Source organism: Anser brachyrhynchus, assembly GCF_964034855.1.
Source record: "Anser brachyrhynchus genome assembly, chromosome: 3".
Classification (NCBI taxonomy): Eukaryota; Metazoa; Chordata; class Aves; order Anseriformes; family Anatidae; genus Anser; species Anser brachyrhynchus.
In genome coordinates this window covers 44,887,551-44,900,388 of record NC_137696.1, presented here as the reverse complement: position 1 = coordinate 44,900,388, position 12,838 = coordinate 44,887,551, and the positions used below count along the sequence as shown (strand labels likewise).

Below are 12,838 nucleotides of genomic sequence, written 5' to 3'. Positions count from 1 at the left end.
ATACTCTTTTTGAAAGTCCTTTTTTTCATGTCCCTTTACTGTTGCCAATATCATCAGTGATCCCAGCTTGATTAATATGTATGTTGACCTCTCTTTTGGTGGAGACTGGGGGATTTTTTCTTGCCAGCAAGAGGAATCCATGCTGTGAGCTATCTTTTCACATACATTTTTTGTCCCTTTACCCTTCCTCCCAAAGTGCAAAATCAACACTTTAACTAGCTGCAAAAAGGTGAACTCAGTGTGTCACTGTGTGATATAAAGGAGAGAGGGGACGACATCCAGCTGCAATCAGCATGTATTTGCAATTAGTAAAATTCTATTATAGAGGAAGTTGTCAGCTTTAATTTTAACTTTTTACATATTTTCCCTTTAACAAGTACAAATTAAAAGGAGAGCCTAGATAAGCTTGTAATTAAGAGGAATCAGCTTCTTAACTAAATGATGTAGATGGGAGGTCCACCTTGCTGTTATCCGAGTTGAAGGGGAATTTCTGAGATCTGTGGGAAATAGTCTGTGGCACGTACAGAAGGTAAAGACAGCAGAATCTCAAAGTACTCTATGAAAGGTTCGGTTTGGTAAGGGAGCAACTGCATAGGTGCTACCATAAAATATTCATTCAAAGGGGACTGGAAATTGTGTAATTTTTGAAATTTGTCTACTTTCTCATGAACTTGGCCTAAAAGGAAGCTTTCATGGAGCCCTTCAGCTTCTTATGACCACACCTGTTTGGTTCAAAACAACATCAAAGCAGTACAAAGGCAGGAATTATTGCAAAAGCCAGTGCTGATAGCCATGGCTTGCAAGACCTGAGTCAAGTTCTTGGTGAGAATGAAAGAACTGAAGTCATGGTAAACCGTCCAAGTCTTGATTTACTCGGTTCATTTAAAAATGCATGCACATAAAAGAAAAGCATGGAAACAGCAAAGAAAGTCATCTTGGCAAGGGATGGTTAGACCAACTCTTTAACCTGCTGAAATTACTAACAGCTGAAAACATGTGGCCATTAATTCTGCACCTGAAGTTATAAAAATTATCTTTTGTTTGTTCGTTTGTTTGTTTGTTTTTCCTGGGGGCGGGGGAGTGCCAGAAAGGGATGGGTGTGGAGAAATTATTTCTTTTGATATTTTGGTTACCACAGCTTCAAATTCATAAAATGGAAAGTCATGACCAGTAGTATTTAATTTAACGTTTAACAACATGCAGAGGTACTACAGTCCTGATTCGGGTAAAACGCCATGGCATCTGATTAAAAACAGTTGTGTTCTGAAAAATATTTCAGCAATGATTAACTCTAAGTAGCATGTTAAGACCTGCAGAAGTCATTGGAATTTGAGAATGTGCTTACAGTTAAACTAAAGGATATCAATATATGCATAAGGGTGCTGTTGAGGAATGTCCTACCTTATCTGTGTTAACAAATGTGCTTTTTTCTCTCATCTTCATTGTGTCTATCCTTGTCGTACAACAGTATTTTTCACTTCTTTTTTCACAAATTTCCAGGACCCATAAAAACATTTTACAAGGACAAATTTGGGTAACAGCTGGAGGCAGATTGTTTTGGGAACTGAGACTCAAATTGGCTGAGATACTAGATAATAAATGGATGTAATCTTTGAGATGCTAGAGGTTTGCCTTATTAAATTCCCCCACATTGGCACTGATTTGATAAACACCTTTGTTGGGATATATCACACAGTATATTAAAAAAAATGCTGTTAATGAAAAATGAATATTGCTGTGTCTTTTTGGCAGGATGAATCAATATGCTCTTTTTAATAATTCAGTTTATTCCTCAAAATAACATTTTCCCCCTAGAACTGAAAATTAGAACATGAAATAATTACCAAATATCACCTTTTCCCCTTCCAAGCAATGTACTTCTTCTTGTTGCCTACCTTTGCCAGTTTTTCTGATGAAAATTTATAATAATTCAAAAAGTCTTCTTTTTTGAAATGAAGAAAGGTTTATGGTTTTCTGAAAAACTGTAGGTCTGAAAGATAGATGTTCAGTTTCCTGACCGTGTATATTTTATTTTCTCAGTGGAAGATGAGAACAGGTTAATTTATGAAGCTTCTTATGTACCCCACCCTTAGGGGAAAATGTATGTCAGATTTGACTTGGAGCCCATTTCTTTTTTTAAGAGATCAGATAAAGCATGAACAGCATAGATAGTGTATCACCCCCTCATGCTTAGAGATCATCACGCAAAGAAAAATTCCCTATCTGTTTTGTTGTTGTTGTTACCTCTGTCCAGGCTGCTTGTTACAGTATGAAGTTTTCTTATATTTGTTTATTTTGCCTTGCTAGTTGAGATCTGGATATCTTCCCAGGAGTAGTAGCTCTCTAGAAACCAGACAGGTTAAAGAATTGTACTGTTTGGGATATCTGATTTCTTGTTTTGCATCTCATTTTTCTAACTAAGTATCTGTCTAAGTGTCTATCAAATTAAATTTGTATTTACCTTGATTTCCTAAGGATTTTTTATTTTATTTTATTTTATTTTATTTTATTTTATTTTATTTTATTTTATTTTATTTTATTTTATTTTATTTTATTTTATTTTATTTTATTTTATTTTATTTTATTTTTATTATTATTTTATTTTATTATTTTTGATTTTTGCCCATTTGTTTGCTTACCTCTCTCTGTCTGCCAGGCTGGATGGCTGGCTCTGTTGCTCCTTAAATAATGAGCTCAATGGCCCTCCAGCCTCCTTTGCTTCATTTAATAAGAGGTGGAGAGCTTCCAAGCTTCCACAAGATGTGTCAAAATTGGTAGGTAAATTCAACCGTGAAAATTCACCTGCACATTGAGGAAAGGACTAGACAATGACATTATCAGTCCTCTCTGGTCTGCTCTGTTCAGTTGGCACTTGAGTAAGGCATACTGCCTGGTGCCAGCCCAGGGGGTTGCTGGTTCTTGCTCCTGATACTTGGGGAGATGTGAAGAACCTGGAAGTGTTGCTGAGTGGTGTAAGGGGCAGGGGAGATGGCTGAGTTCCTGTATAGGAGGGAGACCTACATAATATATGTAGAAACTGCATTATTGTGATAGTAGAGACATTTTAAGTGGCGTAAGACTAAACTTGTGGGAAATTAAGCATTTCAGCTCACAATACTATTTACTTACCATGAGAAAGTTTTTTCCTTCATTCAACTTATGACTTCAGCTTCAGCTCTGTAGAGAGATACTTATTGTTCTGGGAGACAGAACTGATGGTATATCTGTTTTTCCCTATTATTTATACTTAAAATATTGAAATTGCCTTGGTGAGTACGGTAAGCTGATACAGAAATAACAGCTATTTTTTGTTGTTGTTGCTATTTGTAACAAAGGACAGAATTTAGTCTTGCAGATATTTTTCTTTAAGAGAAGAGTATTGGAAATCAGATATTTTATCAGTGTGCAGTGTGTTCTTTCTTTATTTTTCTGGAAAGAATACCTCATTGAAAAATAAAAGTGGAAAAAAACTTGTAGGATTGCTAATTATAAGAAACGATACAACCTTAAGCATTATCAGCAAAGAATTATTCAAGATGTTTTCTGCTTTGAAAAAGTATAGGAATATGGTTACATTCTTATTCCCCTTTTGTCTTCTGGAGAGGTTGAACTGGATAAAATGGAAGAGGTGTTGCTTCTTTCCTTTGTCATTTTCATTGTTAGTGTTGGCAAATCTTTATCAAAGTTAATTTTCAGTTCCCTGGTACCAGACAAATATCTGCTAAGTGGGACACTTTTCAATAACTACGAAGTGTGAGTTACCATTCCTGCACGTGTTGAGTGTGGAGCTTTCTCAGACAGTTTGATAAGTTGGACTGATGATTCTCGCTTTGTTTGATGAAGTGTCTATTTGCGAGTAAGCAAGTTAAGTGTTTGATTTGCAGCTTGAGTTCAAAGTCACTACAGGGCATTCCAGGTCCCATACATCTGATGTCCTGCAGTTCAAGCCAGGAAATATTAATAACTTTCTTAAAAGCAGAAATACACTTAATTACACTTAAATCTTCTGAAACCCTACCACCAACTATCGTAGAAACAGTGCTCCCACAAATATTATTATTATTATTATTATTATTATTATTTATTTATTTATTTATTTATTTTTAATGGATGTTTGTTGCAGGTGACTTACCTGAATTTAATGCCAAAGGAGAACTGTGTGGTCTCCTTTGAACCTCAGACCATCAGCAATTATTAAGGAGTTACATTAGTACTACTGGGTTTCTATATGATTTACTAGTTGTCTCTTCTTTGCTGTGGGGTAAATGGGAAAAAGCATGCATGTGGAATTATTACAATTTTATCAGATGATGGATGCACTTTCAACAGATTGAAACAGCAGTGATAGAGAGTGCCTCCAGATATGGTTGTCTGCTTAAAAATTACTTCTAGCATAAAAGCATTAATATTCTGTTACTCCTGACCTATTCAAGCCCATAATTACCATCCATTTTATTATATACCCTTTACTCTAACTCAAAGACACTATTATTCTTCCAAGTGGAAATAACATCTTGTTTATGTTGTTCAGATGTTAGAAAAAAAATCTACTTTTCCCCAGTGTAATGGCTTAAAGAAAGGGCAATTGTATATATACACATATAAAGTGTAAAAGTGTAATTTCTCTCTCCAAAATGTGTAAGAAATATTAATAGTAAGTGGTTATTTATATTTTAGTTTCTATAGGCAAAATTTCTTTAAAAACTCTCTGAGACTGGAGGACTGTTTAACCATCTTTTTCTTATAAACAATAATAAGCATTGAGCTTTTGATTTTTTTAATTATATTTTGTCACTTTTTTTTTTTTAATTATTATTAAAAATAATAAAAATGGTCAGGGGAAGAAATAAACCATGCAAAAGATAAAAAGAGTAAGATTTCCCCTACTGAATAAGGGCCAAAATACAGAATTTCAGAGGAACTGTCTTCTTCATGGTTATTGAGGATGACACATGTCACAGGAACTTAGTAATGTAAAAGAATTTTAGACCTTTTTCAGCTAACATCTTGAAACCCTACATCTCATTTGCATAGAAATTGCAGAATATTAGGGACTGTAATTACCCTTTTTTTTTTTTTAATGCAGATGTGTCTGACAGAAAAGCAAATAAATATTGTCAGCAGGTTTTTGCAAATCTCAGTGAAGAGTCTCTCAGCCTTATCTGTGATCTTGGGCAGGGAAGATAGGTGATTCTTTCAGGGCTGTCACCCTACATGTCTTGTAGGCCATAAATACTCTGTATTTTCACTTCTCGAGGTATGTTAGTGGAAATGTGTAATCATTAAATCAAAGAAGGATGCAAAAAGGTAAAAACCTTTATAGCATTTTTCTTAGCAACAACAAACTCAACAGCAAAATCTGTTTTTACATACCTTTAAAGAAGACTACATTTGCTGTTAGCAGTTTTAAGTTAGCATCATATCAATGTTTTTACAGGGGTTATGGTAGCAGCATCAGCTTTATGGTGTGTGAAACTAGTTAAGGTGGGCATGCAGCTTTAATAATAGGTATATGTGAACTACATGAATTATTTCCCCTTTTCACTTTACATATATATAGTATTATGTATAGGTATTAATGAAAGGTCAAAATCTATGGCAGAGAGACATTTTCAGCCTTTGAAGCCACATCAAGCCAATTTGAAGCCCGAAATTTGGAATATCAAAGGTGTCTTGGAGAACTTTGGCTTCAGATGCAGGAACTGAGAGGATAAAAGTAGTATAATTCATGTAATTTAACCATATCTGTGAAATGTATCTTAGGGATACACTTCAAAGTTGTGGATACACACGTAACAAATACACCATCTTTCAAAGCACTATCTTCTTCACACAATGCACAGACTCTGAAATATATTTCCACTGCAGGTCATCAAAATAATACTTGCAGTGGATTTTGAAAAAATGACAGACATTTATTACTGGCAATATTATTCAGAATAAAATAAGGGAAATTTTACCTCACACTTCAGGACATAAACTGAGAAGTCAAGAAAGGTCTCACTGACAATTTACAATGCTGGTTAGATGAATGGTGTATTCAAAGGGTGTTATGTTCCTTTCCAGTATGAAGTATTGCTTTATTGGAGACAGCTAGCTTACTCACTTGTCTGATTCTGATTGCTGTGCAAGCTTCTGTGATGCAGTTCTATATGCCTTCCAATAGTGCCTCTGACCTTCACTTCTGTGCTGTACTTCATTTTCAATTATTTGTACCTGAAGCCATACTTTGTTTATTGATCTTCATGCTTTGGCATTGTGCTGTAAATGACATTGGTCTCTGTAAGTTTTCTGAAATCTGTGGAATGGTATTATATCAAGATTCCATTTAAATTTTGTGCAATTTGTGCTTCTGTCGTGCAGAACTGTCTCCTATCAGATTGTTCTATAAGTGCTAGCAAGAGAAACTGAAAAGAATAAAACAAAGCAGAAGAAAAATGAAGGGGAATAATGAAGGGGAATAAAAAGTTGAGAAATGCATTGAGCAATCATGTGTTACATGAAGTTCACAAAACCACTAGGATGTTACCACAATACAGCTTTCTTGATGAGACTGCTCCTTGTGTCTTCTCCTATTTTCTTTCATTCTCACAATGCTGAAGTAGTGACCAGTTCCTAAGCAAGCAAAGTCAAGCTCAATCAGTGTCTGGGTAAAAAACCTTTTAGGCACCGTGCATGTATTACAGTAATAGGGTAAATTTATTCTCATGAGACTTCAAGCCTGTATTAATGCAACTCATTTGCTTATACTGGGTATTTGGATTTTAGATATGTTATTGAGGACTCATCATGGACCATTGTTTTTTTTTTTTTTTCCATCATCTTTTCACTCAAGAATAGGGTTCATTCTAGTCATCGCAATTAAATTACTATTTAAAATGATGATTCTTGGCCTCATTTCTTTGGGCTGAGCTGACTGACCATGATATCCATTCTTTGTGCTGACCAGTTGTGGAATCCTTATGCATTATTTAAGCACTTCTCTGTTCCCCTGCAGTAATGGATAAGTGTACAATAGAGACCAATTTAGTTCAGACACATATGAACTTATGTTACTCAAATCTTTGCTACAAATCCTTGTAAAAAAGCACTGTGAATTTTAATGTAGCTTTTACTTTCTATTATGGCAGTATGATTTACTGCATTGTTCATTTGCCAGCAGTTTCTCCATTGCAATGCAGATTCTTGAAATGAAGTGGGATATGAAAATTCAGAGAGGGAAAGGTGCTTGTAATCAAATCAAAAAACTGATTTTCCAAAAATTTACAGGTTTATTACACCTAGCTTGTGCAAGCACATTTTTTAGACTGTGTGATCTTGCTTTGGGTGTGAATTCGAAAAACTTATGGGGATTTGACTTGTTCTTGCTCTCAGTTCAAAGGCTTTGTAAGGAAAAATGACACAATGACTTAATTTAAATATTACTTCTCTTCCTACCACAGCTGCAGATGAAAATGTATGAATATATTAGACTAATGGAGGTGATAACAAGGAGTCATGTATGGGGACGGAAAGCACTGTATAATAATAATAGTTAGAATAGTTGCTTAGAACTATTTAATTTTGAGGACCATTCTAAATGCAAAAGGGAAACTTATAAAGCTGATCCTTTATAACTCAAATCCTTCTGCAGAAATATTTTTTACTCTGTGAAAACTGTTCATAATAAATGTAATTTACCTATAATAAAAGAAAACAAAGACGCATATACCATATGTCTCCCTTTTTCTCTCATTGTATTCTGCCCATTGCTGAGCTGTGTTCTCCAAAACAGACACGTTTTTCTCTTTGTGTTTGCATTTCACCTGGCTTACTGGTGGTATCATGCAACGGCGTGTGACTTCTTAACAGCACACAGAGGCACACCATTCACGATCAGAGTACCAGCTGAAAGTCTGGAAAGAGTCCATGTTATAGTCTATAATGCTACAGTTTGTTGCATCCTTCACAAGCGCAAGTGTGAGGCAATAAGGATCACATGAAGGTAAACTACATGGACACATTCTGGAATCCATGTGCAGAGCAATTACCAAAAGCATACTTCACCCTGGGTTTCATCAGTTTCAGTTTTACAATACTGGTGATTTTAGTAGAGTTCTGGAAGAAATTTGGCACTTTTTAACCAAATTTTTTATTATGGTGGCAAAACAGCTTTGCCAAGCAGCAGAAATATATGCATGGCAGTAGAAAATGAGACATATAAGAAACCGTTTGATTTCAGGAATCATTTGTCTGCCCTTATTTAACCGTGATTTATGTTACATATAATCCTGTAACAGAGTAGAGATATGTGAAAAAACAAACAAACAAACAAAACAAAAACAAACAAACAAAAATAGCTATTAAGTTTGGAGTATATTTTTTCCCAAATCTGCCTTTTAGACTCTAAGAACATTAGTGAAAATAAAGAGAACAACCCTGAGGTAATAAAAGCTTGCAGGGAGAAATGTAATGAAAAGTACAGACAAGAACCTTTTCAGCTGAACATTACGGAAGCATCAAATGATACACAGAACAGTAGTAGGATTGCTATTCAGAGGAGACCAATGGCATTTAAATCTTTTTACAATGTGAAAGATAAGAAATTGTCACAGGATTAAAGTATTCCTTTGGTGAACTTGGTACAATGAAGAGATTCCTCAATAATTAAATTAAGGAGATGAGAAAGATGAAAGGTTATTATTGTGCAAAAAAATTAGACAGTCTATTATTACCTACAGATGATATTTTATTAATGTAACATTTGTTTTTCCTGATTATTTATAAAATACAGCTATAATTTCTAGATGTTTTTATCCTGGAGACTTAGCTGGGCTTTGGCTGTATATTTAAAATTAACAAGACCAACAATGGTAAAGTTTGATACTAAGAGATTTCATCTCTTTTAGCTGAAGTGTCTTCAAGTCCTCTTACATACACAAAGAGAAGAAAAACTCCAATCTGGTAAGAATGGTAAGGATGGTATAGGTGTGTTTCTTTTTAATTATTCTTAATACACATCCTCAGCTGTCGTTGCTGAACAATATTCTATTGTTTATCCTCTGCTGCTTTAGGTAAAATGACAGAACTTGTTGTCGATATGATACATGTTGACAAATAAGGCTTCTGGTCTAGCTATAATCTTGATGATCAGACTACACTTATGGCTTCCACCATAGGTATTCCAGCTGTCTTCCCTCCTGCTTTATTATTCACAACTACCATTAAGGAAAAATGTCATTTGGAGGCTGTATGATAATACTTAAAATATGATAAACCATGCCAGATCACTGAGATAATGATCTCTGCCAGACAAATATTGTCCCTCACAGCCAGTTAGAAATTCTTGTCTTAGTTCCAGTTTCTTGCCCACCACTTCACTGAATAGGCCTCCTCAAACATCTGTTGAAAATATTTATTTCAAAGATGAATGCAAGTACTCAGTCACAGTTTTGAAAAGCCTTAGGTGCATCAGTCAATGTGCTACCAAAATAAGGAAGAATTTGGTCCTCTGATCCATCCTTTCTGCTCCATCCTTGCAGAAGTTTTGACCCTAGAAAGCTACAACAGAAGTAGTTCTGTTGACAGCATGTAGGTACATGATTGCTATAGGGTTTAGTGATAACATATAGCTTACACTCCGCATGGCCAAAGCAAAAGAAATGTGGACTATGCCCAGCTACTTGAAAAGAAGACTTTCATGGTACAGTAATCATACAATTAAAAATTATGGTTACAGAAAGCCCTTTCCTTGGGGCAATCATTGTTTGTATTATTGCAATGTCAGGCAGTCAAGTTTCTCTTAATAACATTCTCCTTCACAGCCCAACTGCTGCTTTTTCTTGCTCCTCCAGTCATCATTCTGCATTTGTAGGAGCATCTATTCCTTTATATGTGAATATGATGTGACAAATTCAGCTTCATGGCTATAGGAGCAGGTTATTCAGTAATTTACTTATCGTATTTTAAGGGAAAAAATGGCTCCTAGACACATTATAAATCACAAAGTGTTTGCTTGAAACTTCAAAAGAAACATAATAACATATTTGTATGAAAATACACAATCACTACTACTAATAATAATGCATATTGCTTTATTTAGTAAATATTTAGTAATTTAGATTCAGAAGACTAAAGACAAAATATTTCTTTGTGTCCCCTTGGCAAATAAACTATAGATAAAGAGTTTGCAGCTGCTGTATGAAAGTAGCGTGAAACTCACGGTATATGAGAAGGTAGTTCACCATGGCCATAAGGTATTGCAACTACAAGTGATCAGTTTATTCAACCTTTAAGCTTATAATTAAGCAAATACAGAAAATAAGTGTGTTTCTTTACAGATACAGTAATGCCTTGGTTATACAGCAGACCAGTTCTATCTACTGCATAACATGTGAAGTAACACTGAGCTAGGCTTGGATACTAAAGTAACAAACTCCTAGTCTTTTTGAGAGATAAAAATGAGACACAGTAAACATGTAAAAATTGTTTCATTTTGCCTCACTTTCTAAAATTAATGTAAGTTAAACCATTTTTTATGTACTAACTTATATATTATTTCACCATTATTCACCATTATTATTATTCACCATTATTTCACCAAAGAAATACTAGAATAAACTAGTATAAAGCTTGAGTTTTATGTTTAAACAAAATAAAAGTTTAAGGTTCTTATGTAGTGATATCAGCACTATTTTTAAATACCACCTTTTATCCTCATAGTATCTTGTAGATTCAGTGGATGTAATTAGCTCTTACACAACAAGAAGAAAGGTGTTTTTTCCTTTGGACTTGTTTTGTGAACCTGAATGAGTATGAAATACAAACTGGCCCCGAGGAAGGAGGTAATCATTGTGCCTATAGATTTCTGCTCTTAGTCATTTGCTGTAGAAAATCAAATCATCTTTCAGATGATAAATCTCTTGTAAGGAATAAGACATTGTGGGAATTTTTATAATGTGATTTATTTCTGTTTTGTGAACAGAATGAAAGACAAATTTTCTTTTGGGCTTATCCTGGTAGAAAAGATGAATAACCATAGTAAATGTGGAGGGGTAACCCTGCTGTAAAACTTGTGTAGGATTACACTCCAGAGATGAACAAGGATAAATGCAGCATAAGGTAGAAACTGACTTAGGCTTGATAAAAAATATCTTTTACTTGTATGCATTGCAGATTACAAGGGCTCCTTTTCTCTTTTTCTCCAATAACCTAAAACTATAAGATATATATGTGAAACTTTAACTACAGAAAAATTCAACATTAACCACAATTTCTAGAGAGAGGGAAGAACCATTTCCATTTTCTTTCCATTTCTTTTAATCAAAGATTTGTCAGTCGTCAGTCTGCTGACTATGTAAGCTAACAATTTTTTTTTTTTTTTTTTAGGTAATTTTGACAAGACACTACCGTATGTAGAAGAAACCAGGTATTCCTTAGGCGTGGATTTACCTCATGTCTGTAGTTGGAATCATGATGTACATACCCAAGCATACCACTGCTCTACCCAGTACAGTTTCCCTCCTTGTAGAAGCAAGATTGAAGTCACATTTGAGGGCATCACCTAGAGTACCTCACCTGCATTCTGGTCACAAGGTCCTGTATAAACTCTCTACATGTGAAGCACATGCCTAAGTTTGGCAAATAAACTTCAATTATGGTAAAAATACCATATGCATTTGCAGGCCTGTGTGATAAGTGTCATAGCCAGGTATACAGAGTGCAGAGCAGGAACAGTCTGGTCTCTTTACAGTTTAAGTTGCCAAACTCTGTGCTTAGCTCTGGTTTTATCATTTCCAGGGGGAAAAAAAAAAAAAAAAAAAAAAGAAGAAAAAAAAAAGAGAGAGAGAGTTTTCAAGAAATTGCATGAATGATTAGTATACTAACTAATAAAGACAGTATACCTTAAAGTGACATACTAGAGGACCTAAATATATGAGGCTTTTCAGGGGGGATTGTCTTATTTGGTCACTGAATGCACAGGCCATTTTGGAAAAGTGGTTAAGAGAATTCTCATTGGTGTCACATATACAAACAAGTTTAAAAAAATCCAGTACGTGGAAGCTGAAATGAAACAAATTCAGACAATACATTTAGCTTAGAAGTTAATTAACCATTGGAAAAGCTCAGATAGGTTTTTGATGGATTCTTTGTCACTGGAACTTTAAAAATTAAGGTCAAAACATGCTGATTGGCTTTAACTCTGGGATGAATTCAGAGAAAGGCCAGGCATTACTTGTAAGGCCAGAGTTTAAGATAACATTGTCCCTTTCTGGCTTTTGAATCTATTAATCTTAATGAAGAACTGATATCTAATACAAATGTGACCTGCTCACACTAGTCTAATGAGCTTTGGTTATGGCTGTCTGGGGAGGAGAGGATATGTTTCTGTTTCTAAACTTAGACTCTTGGCATGTTACAAGTAAAAGACTGTCTGACCACCCTGGCAGGGGCCAGGATGGGGAGCTAAACCCAGCTCAGTGCTACATTTTTCTATGCTGGAAATGAGCAGATCCAAGGCACCCATTAAAGCTGTCAAATTTTCAGTGGCTAGAATTATTCTTAATACAGTTATTAGAATATATGTATTAGAATACGTTTCTAATACATTATTTCTAATTACAGCTTTGCTGGAAGCTCTAGCTCCACATTTTATTCCCATTGGAGCGACAATAATTCCAGTGTGTGGAGGGGACAGGGTCATTGTCAGCTCACCAGCAATGAGACATGTCTCCAGCTGCATGTTGTGGGTAGAAACAGAGGCCAGAATCAGTTCCTGCATCTGTTACTGTAGCCATTCAAAGCCATATGTAACTTTCCTTTTAGGCCTGCACAAGATGGCAAGTACAGGTATGTGGTG

At 35.0% G+C, this 12,838-nt stretch overlaps 1 long non-coding RNA gene across 1 annotated transcript; it reads left to right on the top strand.

Moving 5' to 3' along the window:
- Positions 1-423: 423 nt before the first annotated feature.
- Positions 424-11,826, top strand: LOC308193575. Its single transcript, XR_013949788.1, has 4 exons — positions 424-529; positions 8,889-8,952; positions 10,702-10,823; positions 11,368-11,826. It is a non-coding gene; the product is annotated as an uncharacterized lncRNA (long non-coding RNA).
- Positions 11,827-12,838: the final 1,012 nt, after the last annotated feature.